Here is a 9,928-nt window from a genome sequence, read left to right on the forward strand (position 1 = left end):
TTTAAATGAAGAACTCCTTGAAAGTCTTATCAGTTTAATGTTTTATTCAAGATAGTTTTTCACTCTCATGAAGAGAGAAAGAATGATTAAATATATGGTAAAATATATGTGGGGTTGGATTTTGTGACCAAATTCCTGGCTTAAAAGTACACTTATAAGAAGTCATTGTTATACAAAAGCATGTCATTAATTATGAGTAATTTAAATAGAAATTTTAAATCTTAACAGATTTTAGGGGGAAAAGTCATAGAATGTAGTCTTAGCCTCTTCACCTTCACATAATTCCATCTCTTCTGTGAACATCCCACCTTTTGTCCTTGGCAAATGTGATTTATTCCTCTGGCTGTTTGCTTCTATTCCCATGAAGTTCAACGACTCAACTCATGTTAAGACTGGCTCTAGTGGTCCAAACGACCTTATTTTCTACTTTACCATTTATAAAGCATTTTGTACCCGTTCGTCACTGTCAAGAAAGATAACTTATCTTTAAGCAATGAAGAGAATACTTTTAATATATTACTTTATTTGGACTCGCCTAACACAGATAGACAGTAAAGACACTTATGTATCTATATATTGGTACAGCCATATTCTGTTTTGGTTTGTTTATTAGTCCTTTTGCTTGCATATATGTTCAATGTAAAAATCCAAGAAACAAAAAACAGCCGGCACAATATAGAAGGATTTAAGAAAGAGAATAAAAGTTCCCTGACATTTGGTTAACTAAGCATACCATGCATCTTTTATGAATACATGCATAATTGTATTCTATTGGGATTTCATTTATAAGATGATTTTCTTGTGCACCCTTATGCTGTGGCTGTGTTTGTCGTACTTGCTGCCCCTGCCTTGTATTCTTCACCACTCACACTTGAGATTACCTGATGTGTACCCTTCCACATTTTTTCCTCTCACTCATTCAATTGTACACATGCTTAATTAGATATTTTTCTCATTTTCACATGTAATTTTATTTATAAAAGTTGGATCAGATTCTATACATTTGACTACATCATGCTTTTCTCATTGATCAACAAATGTAAGATGTCTAGCCAGTGTGTCTCACTGGTTGAATATCATTGGTTCATTTCCTGGTCAGGGCACATGCCCAGGTTGTAGGCCCAGTCCCCAGTGGAGGACATGCAGGAGGTGGCCAATGAATGTTCTCTCTCATTGATGTTTCTATCTCTCCCTAAAAAATTAATAGAACATATATATTTTTTAAAAGTATTTCTTTGTCAATTTCTAATTGGCTTTGACCTGGATAACATGTTCCAAGGTAGATATTTTTTGTAATATTTTTTCTTTATTGACTTTAGAGAGAGAGAGAGAGATCATTGATTGGCCTCTGCATGTCCCCCGCTGTGTATTGGGCCCACAACCTTGGCATGTGCTCTGACTGGGAATCGAACCAGTGACCTCTTGGTGTATGGGTTGATGCTCAACCAGTAAGCCACACTGGCCGACCCCAGAGTAAATTTTTCAATCTAATAAAACAGTATTGAAAAAAACATCATATTTTTATCCACAGTGGCTGCACCAGTCTGCATTCCCACCAGCAGCGTACTAGAGTCCCCTTTTCTCCACATCCTCATCAGCACTTGTTTGATGATTTGTTGATGGCAGCCATTCTGGTAGGCTGAGATGATACCTCATTGTTGTTTTAATTTGTATCTCTCTGGTGATAGTGATATTGAGCATTTTTCCATGTTTCTTGGCCATTTGTATGTCCTGCTTGGAAAAATGTCTATTCAGGTCTTCTGCCCACTTTTTAGTTGGCTTGTTTGTCTTTCTTTTGTTGAATTGTATGAGTACTTTATATATTTTAGAGATTAACCCCAAAGCCAGTATATAATTGGCAAGTATGTTCTCCCATACAGTGGGTCCTCTTTTCATTTTGATGCTAGTTTCTTTTGCTATGCAGAAGCTTTTTAGTGCCATTTATTTATTTTTCTTTCTTTCCCTTGCTCTAGGTTAAAGTGAAAATTCTACTTACGTGTGACGTCTGAAATTTTGCTACCTACATTTTCTTCTAAGATTTTTATGGTTTTACGAGTTACATTTGTCTTTTATCTATTTGAGTTTATTCTAGTGTATGGTGTAAGTGGGTGGTCTAGTTTCATTTTTTTTTCCATGTAGCTCCAGTTTTCCTGATACCATTTATTGGCGAGACTGTCTTTACTCCATTGTATACTCTTGCCTTCTTTGTCAAGTATTAATTGAACATACTGTTGTAGGTTGGTTTCTGGGTTTTCTGTTCTGTTCCATTGATCTATATGCCTGTTCTTGTGCCAGTACCAGGTTATTTTGATTACAGTGGCTTTTTAGTACAACCTGATACCAGAGTTGTGATCCCTCCAACTTTGTTCTTCTTTTTCAAGATTGCTGTGGCTATTCAGTGTCTGTTTTTTATTCCATATTAACTTTTGGAGTATTTGTTCTAGATCTGTGAAATATGCCATTTGTATTTTAATAGGGACTGCATTGAATCTATAGACTGCTTTGGACAGTATGAACATCTTATTGATGTTGATTCTTCCAATTCATGAACATGGTATATACTCCACTTTTTAATTTTTATTATTTATTTATTTTATTTATTTAATTTTTTGTTACAGATATTTCTCCTTTTTTACCCCATTGGCAGCCCCCTCCCCACCCCACCCCCGCCCTGTCCCTGGCTTAGTTGTCCATGTCCATTGGTCATGCACACATGCATATAAGTTCTGTGGTTTATCTCTCCCTCCAACCCCCTCTTCTGAAGGATGTCAGTCTGTGCCCTACTTCCATGTTTCTGGGTCTACCGTATTCCTCAGACTGTTATGTTCATTATATTCCGTATATAAGTGAGATCATGTGGTATTTGTCTTTTTCTGCTTGGCTTATTTTACTTAGGATAATACTTTCCAGGTCCCTCCATGTCGTCTCAAAAGATAAGAGATCTTTTTTTCTTACAGCTGCATAGTACTCCATTGTGTATATGTACCACTGCTTTTTTATCCATTCATCTACTGATGGACACTTGGGCTGTTTCCAGATCTTAGCTATTGTAAATAGTGCTGCCATGAACATGGGGGTACATATATTCTTCTTGATTGGTGTTTCAGGTTTCTTAGGGTATATTCCTAGAAGCAGGATCACTGGGTCAAATGGTAGGAGAAAAGGGGACTCTAATACACTGCTGGTGGGAATGCAGACTGGTTCAGCCACTATGGAAAACAATATGGTGTTACCTCAAAAAATTAAAAATTGAACTTCCATTTGACTCCCACTTTTTTATATGTTCCTCTATTTTTTTTCAATGTCCTATAGTTTTCCTAGTACAGGTCTTTTGCCTCCTTGGTTAAGTTTATTCCCAGGTATCTTAATTTTTTTGTTGCAATAGTAAATGAGATTTTTGTGTTTTTTTGGTTTTTTTTTTTTTTTTTTTTTAGTTTTTCTTTCTGAGTACTCATTAGGTTCTTATCTGAAAAAGGCTTTGTGTATTATAGATTTAAATCAGTTTCCTTATTCATTTTTCAATATTCTTGTCCAATTACTATGTCTGGTTGTATTTCAACACAGAGAAAATGTAGGATTTATTATATTTGCAAGGTAGAACTCAGATCTGAGGCATGAAAAGCCTAGTGTAAGAATAAAATCTCCTTAATTTCCATAAACATCATGACCATCAAAAACAATGGATCAACTGTCAATGGTTCTTTTCGCTAAGCTGGATTTTTTATTCTCCCACTTGTCAATTCCTCTGTAGGTTACATATATTATACTTCCTTTCTTCCCTCTTAGCACTTGGCTGAGAAAACTGAATGATAGAAACTCCTTCTTTGAAACATCAATACCTCAAATAAGAACTGTGGGTCTTGTTTTGAATAGGGAAGACATTTTAAAAGAAAATTCTAAAAGAATCCATTTAGACAAAAAATATTTTTTATTTATTCAGACACTATACTAATCATAGCTTTTGTTGGCTTTAAGACATTTTTAAGCCCTAGCCAGTTTGGCTCAGTGGTTGAGCGTTGGCCTGTGGGCCAAGGACTCCCAGGTTCGATTCCTGCTAGGAGCACATACCACAAAAAATAGAAATGTTTAAGGTGCCCTGGATGGTTTGGCTCAGCAGTTAGAGTATCGGCCTGTGGACCAAATAGTCACAGGTTTGATTCTGGTCAAGGGCATGTATCTCAGTTGCAGTTCATCCCCGGCCCTGGTCAGGGTCATGTGGGAGGCAACCGATTGATGTGTCCCTCTTACATCGATGTTTCTCTCTCTCTCTCTCTCTCTCTCTCTCTCTCTTTCTCCCTCCCTCCCTTCCTTTCCCACTCTATCTGAAGATATTTGAGAAAATATCCTCAGGTGAGGAGTAAAAAAAAAAAGAAATGTTTAAGATACAGAAATTTCAGGACTTGGGGAACTGAAGAAACCTTGCTTTATAAATAATTAAAGTTGAAGCAAACTTCAAGTGACAGTAAAACTGGACTTACTCTAAGTGTCAATTTCTGGGTATTTAATATAGAAATAAAATGACATATTGTGTTATTAACTAACAAAAATGAAAAATTTTAGTTGGTTAACAGTAAGATATATGTAGTTAATTATTAATAGCAAAGCATGAATGATATAAGAATTAATGAATGTTTATAAAATTTACTTATTTTTAATCACTTCGTCTCTGATGAATTTGTGTATCTAACTTTCTTCATATCTAGAATCAACTCTCTGAGGTTCCCCACAAAAATAAATTCAGTTTTATTTTCCAAACGTGTAGTAAAACCAAAACCCAAACAGAACTTTTTGTTTTAGAGACAGCTGTCTTACCTCACTGCATACCTTCAGCAGAAATTAAAAATAATATTGAATGAAATATTAGCACTGCTGATATTTTTCTTAGTCTAAATAACACATTTAGGTGGCATTATGCTTAACCTCAATAATTTTGCCCTATTCTAGGTGAAAGGAGGAATTGAAGGTTATTGGAAAACATGGAGAGTTACAAAAGCCATGTAATAGAGAGTTAGATGAGTCCTTAGAGATTATCAAGCTCAGTCATAACTTCCTGCAGATGAGGAAATGGGAACTCAGGGAGGTCAGACTGCTTGCCTAATAAGTAATAGAGCTACATGAAATGAGAGAAGGGAAATAGTCTACCCTTTAAACATAAGTTCTAACAATGCTTATTTATAATTATCTCACTTTCTACTTATTTCACTTACATTAATATTTAACATGTATTGAAAGGTCATTTAACAGGAACATTATTTCTGGGTTACATAGATTCATTCTCCAAAAAGTATTTAGTATTTGTTTTCTGGTAGTCAACTCTATATTGCCTAAAAGTGAATGTGAGATCATCTGCTTATTAAATGGGTGGACACTGGCAAATTACTTAATTTCTTGGACCCTCAGTTTTCTAATTAGTATAATGAGGATAGTAATTGTTATCTGCCTCGTAGAATAGGAATGAAAAGTAAATGGGTTATTTACTGCATGTAAGGTACTTATAATGATGAATGAAGCATAATAAGTATGTCAGGATTTGCTGTCACTCTCACTGAGCAGGGATAATGTGCCGGACTTAGGTATTAGACACCTTTGGTTATTATTTCATCACTGCTCTCACAGTGCTTTAGTCTATAGGGAGACAGACAAACACATACACACATGACAATGTCATAGGGATTTTAACTGAGGAATAATTGGAGTGTTGATTGTGTTAAAGAGAATATCTGGCATTAAAAGTGAAGAGTTTGCAGAGTCCAGTACGTGTACTCTAACGGGGCAGGGACCAGGACAGTTTTATGACCACTACATATGCAGTGCCTACTTCACTTTCTGATTCATAGCTATTCATAAATATTTAGTGAATGAATTAATAAAGGAATAAAAAGGAATTTTGATTTTGCTTTTAAGGTTTATCCACAGAGAAATACTGTACTTTGAAAGTATTTACCTTGTAATAGTAGAGGAGTGAATTAAGAGGCGCTGGGTCGGAAGTGGCAAGACCAATTAGGAAGCTGTTTTAGGAACTGAGGAACCAAATGCTGAGGAGTCTGAAGCAGGGAAGTGAGTGTGGACAAAAGGAAAAATTCAAGGGACAGTTTAGTTAGTACAATGCATAGAACTTGTTGACTTAACTCTTTATAGAAATTAAAGTCCCAAATTTCTGGCTTGGTCATTGAATACACAAAGTATCTATTGGGAAAAATTGGGGAGGGGGCAGTGGAAGATGTTTGTTTTAAGTTTGAATGCTAAAATACATACCTGGAACCCAGCAGATAGATCCTGAGTGGGGCCATAGCTTTGGAATTCCTAATCACATTTAGTATAATAGCAGAAAGTTTTGCCTATAATAAGTGGCAAACTGAGGAGAAAAAGTATGGTAGATAAAGATCAGAATAAACATCAGCATCTAAGAACTTAGAAAGGTTTAGAGGACCTTGAGAAGGATTTAACAGGGAATTATAAGGAAGAAGAAAGTAATTTTTTTATATTGACTAATGAATGATACATACTGTCAAACTTAATAAAGCATGTAGCAAACAAATTTAAAGATCTTAAATGTATTGAGGATCATCTTTGTCCAGAAGAGTTTCAGAAATGTACTGGAGACCAAAGTAAAGTTTTAGGGGTTTGATGTATAAATTATTAGATGCAAAGAAGACATTCAAGGTGGACCACTCTTTAAAAGTGTGGTTAAAGGGTCCTGGCTGGGTAGCTTAGTTGGTTAGAGTATAGAGCATTATCCTGATGCTCCAAGGTTGCTGGTTTGATCCCTGGTCATGGCACATGCAACATTCAATCAACGAATGCATATAAGTAGAACAATGAATCGATGTCTCTCTCTCTCTCTCTCATCAATCAATAAAATTTTATTGTAGTTATTTTTCAATACAAGGCTTTTATTGCCTCTTTAAAGTATCGCAAATAAGTGTGAAAATAATTTGGCATCTTAGTGTTTCTATAGCTGGACAACTTAGACCTTATTCATCAGCCTGCTGAACTCTTCCCTTTTCAGAAACATAGATACCTTCCAAATTTTTTCTGATATCCTTGTTTTTAACTGTTGTGGCTTGCTGAATCAAAGAAACTGAATTTGATACAAGTTCAATATCATTTCCTTCGAGAATCAACTCATCTTTCTGGGCTTGAGATACTGAACAAGCAACACCTGACCTAATCCGAACTCTGTGGATATATTTTTCACCCAAGAAATTTCTGATTGCAACAAGAGAACCATTCTCCTGAATAATGACATTGATGAGGAAGTGAGCATACACAGATCTCATCTTGTAACAGAAGCCCAGGGTAACACCCTTGATCATGTTCTGCACATGACTGCAGATAGTGCAAACAGTGACCAGTTCCTTTCTATTTCCCCACCATTTGTCAACCAGAGCTTCTTCTTTTTCTTTCCAAAAAGACTGAGTTCTACGCTGATGTGGTTGAAGTCCCTCTGCAGGTTGCCTCTGGGGCCCTTCTCAGTACCGGTGCGTCCCTTCAGTGTGATGTCGACATTTTCTGGGATGTCGACAGTCTGATTGCTGAGAATAGTCTTCATCCTCTCGGTAGATGTGGCAAAGAAAGCCAATCAATAAAATTTTAATGCATTGTTGAAGGAAAGGTTGATAAGAGTCCAATGTTTAACACATAATAGGTTCTCAAAAAAATATTTGCTGAACAAACAAATGAGTGCCTAGGCTCTGAGCAAGCATTGCAGTGAAGTGATACAAAGAGGCATAAACACATTTATATGTTTGAGAATATGGGGCCAATGGAGAAGGCGGGAAAAAAGAGAGAGACAAAATAATGTCCTAGAAAGTGAAAAAAGACTATTTCAGTACATAGGTAAAACAATTTACCTTGCAAATAAAACATCAGAGGTAAAGATATAAAGAATCATTCAAATGGCAACACTTTGTAAATGATAGACAGGAAGTTGAGAGCATTTATAGGATAGTCTCTTCTCTCTGTAATTTAGAGAGTATAATGCTAAGAGTAAAAATGGCAGGCAAGGGATTTAAAGGAATGAGGTGAATGATTTGAGTGGCTGATGAGATTATGGTAAATGGAACTGCTCATGTACAGCTTGGACCGGCCAAACACAAGGCATCCAGTTGGCTTTAGATATCAAAAGTCTTGGTGGGGCGAATTGCCCAGTTTTTGTGTTTTCGTCTGGCTACGCAGAGTACAGGTATAGTTTCAGAATAAAGGTGAATAGATTGATGATCTTCTAGGATATTTTGGTCTAAATCAAGGGGGAGGAGAAAGGTATGAGGGAATGGAATGTGCTGGCAAGACGGGGTTTACTTTAGGGTCCTCACTTGAGAGAGAAGAAAATAACCAGATTAGTGATGACAAAATTAAGAAATTAATTGCACAGTTTCCCAAGGAATAACGTGCATTCTAATCATTTTTAGGTATTAAATTTTTTAAATTGAGGTTTCTAGATGGAATATTACCAGTGTTGAAGGATTCACGGGGTCACTGAAGTGGAGTGGAGATATTTATTGGAACGAAGCACGTCAAGGGACTGAGAGGCTGAGTATAGGCTGTGGAATACACGTGAAGTGACTTGGGGTTTTTAAAAGACCACAGAGTATTCAGAAATCCAATCAATTCTGCATTTAGAAAGTGTTAGCAGAAGCAGTGGTGGTTTACAATGTAAACAAAACATTTCTAAATGCCTGTATATTGGTTATTGCACCTGAATATTTCATAAATGTATCTTTCCTAAAAGCTTAGAACACTATATGTAAAATGCTGTGAGTGTTTTCATTATTTTTTTTTTTATCTGTGCTTGGATGTATTAACATTAGCTCCTTCTTATATATATTTTAGTATTGTTCTGTTCATGTATATATATAATAGATATAAATATACGTACATGTATCAATTAACTGTGGTTCAGTAATCAAAGTTTCATTCTATTATGATAGAAGCTTTGATGAATAAACACTTTCATATACATAAAATTTATATAAGGTATTATCACACATATGTGGTATCATAAATATATATATAAAATCTGGATTCACAGATCCCTAAAAATTGCTCAGCTTATCTAGATAGAGTGAGTCTATGATAGTCTGAACGAACTGCTTACACACTTGGTAATTTTTACTTATTATAAGATTTTTATTGTTGTTTTAGAAAAATTCAGACATATCCCTAATAGCTACAGTGAGAGGAATTCTAAAGGCAATGATAAAATAAAAAAGGCTTAGCATTGTTGTAGGCACCATGTTTAAGAAACTTTCACAATAGAATGTTGCTGTCTATGGGCTCACAATTTCCTTTCTTTTACCCCTTTTTAGCCTAGCTGTGTGCTGAAAAGCTGACCAGCTCTGACTACCTGCAAATCTATAATCTCCTGAGGTAATACTTCTTCAAATAGCATCATTTTATTCTAGATAAAAACACTCCAGACTTTCTCATAAGAACAAGTGTTATTGCAAGCTTGAACTATTGAAAAAGTAATATTACCTCCAAGGGGTACACCGTCTTAATAAGACATATCTTCAAGACAAGGAAAAATGTACTTTTCAAATCCTACATGCATTATAAACCACCACATATGAAACCTTTGTTCTAAAACGTTGCCAATTTTACCTGAGGCAGGCATTTCACTGCATTTAAAAGGTCTCCAAGGATGTTAAGGAATCTTAGGAGAACCTCTAGGCTGCTGGATAAAATGAAAACTAAAGTTTTTGTTTTGTGAAGTTTTCTCAAGGCTTTTCTCCTGGGCTTTGAAATGTAACTTCCATTTTGCTAGTCTAACTTCACCATGTAGTGCTGGCAGAAATTTTAGAAAGAGAAATAGCTGGTGAACGTAATAAACTCAAAAAATAGAACTGTTTCCTCACTCACCTGCTGTTCTACTGAAGGAACTGGTGGTAGAAAATATTGTTGATCTAATTAAAAATGGATGCCAACA

At 35.6% G+C, this 9,928-nt stretch overlaps 1 pseudogene; it reads right to left on the reverse strand.

The window, feature by feature from the left end:
* Positions 1–6,974: 6,974 nt before the first annotated feature.
* Positions 6,975–7,567, reverse strand: LOC118625640 (annotated as a pseudogene).
* Positions 7,568–9,928: the final 2,361 nt, after the last annotated feature.

The sequence above is a fragment of the Molossus molossus genome, unplaced genomic scaffold, assembly GCF_014108415.1.
Source record: "Molossus molossus isolate mMolMol1 unplaced genomic scaffold, mMolMol1.p scaffold_m16_p_11, whole genome shotgun sequence".
NCBI lineage: Eukaryota > Metazoa > Chordata > Mammalia > Chiroptera > Molossidae > Molossus > Molossus molossus.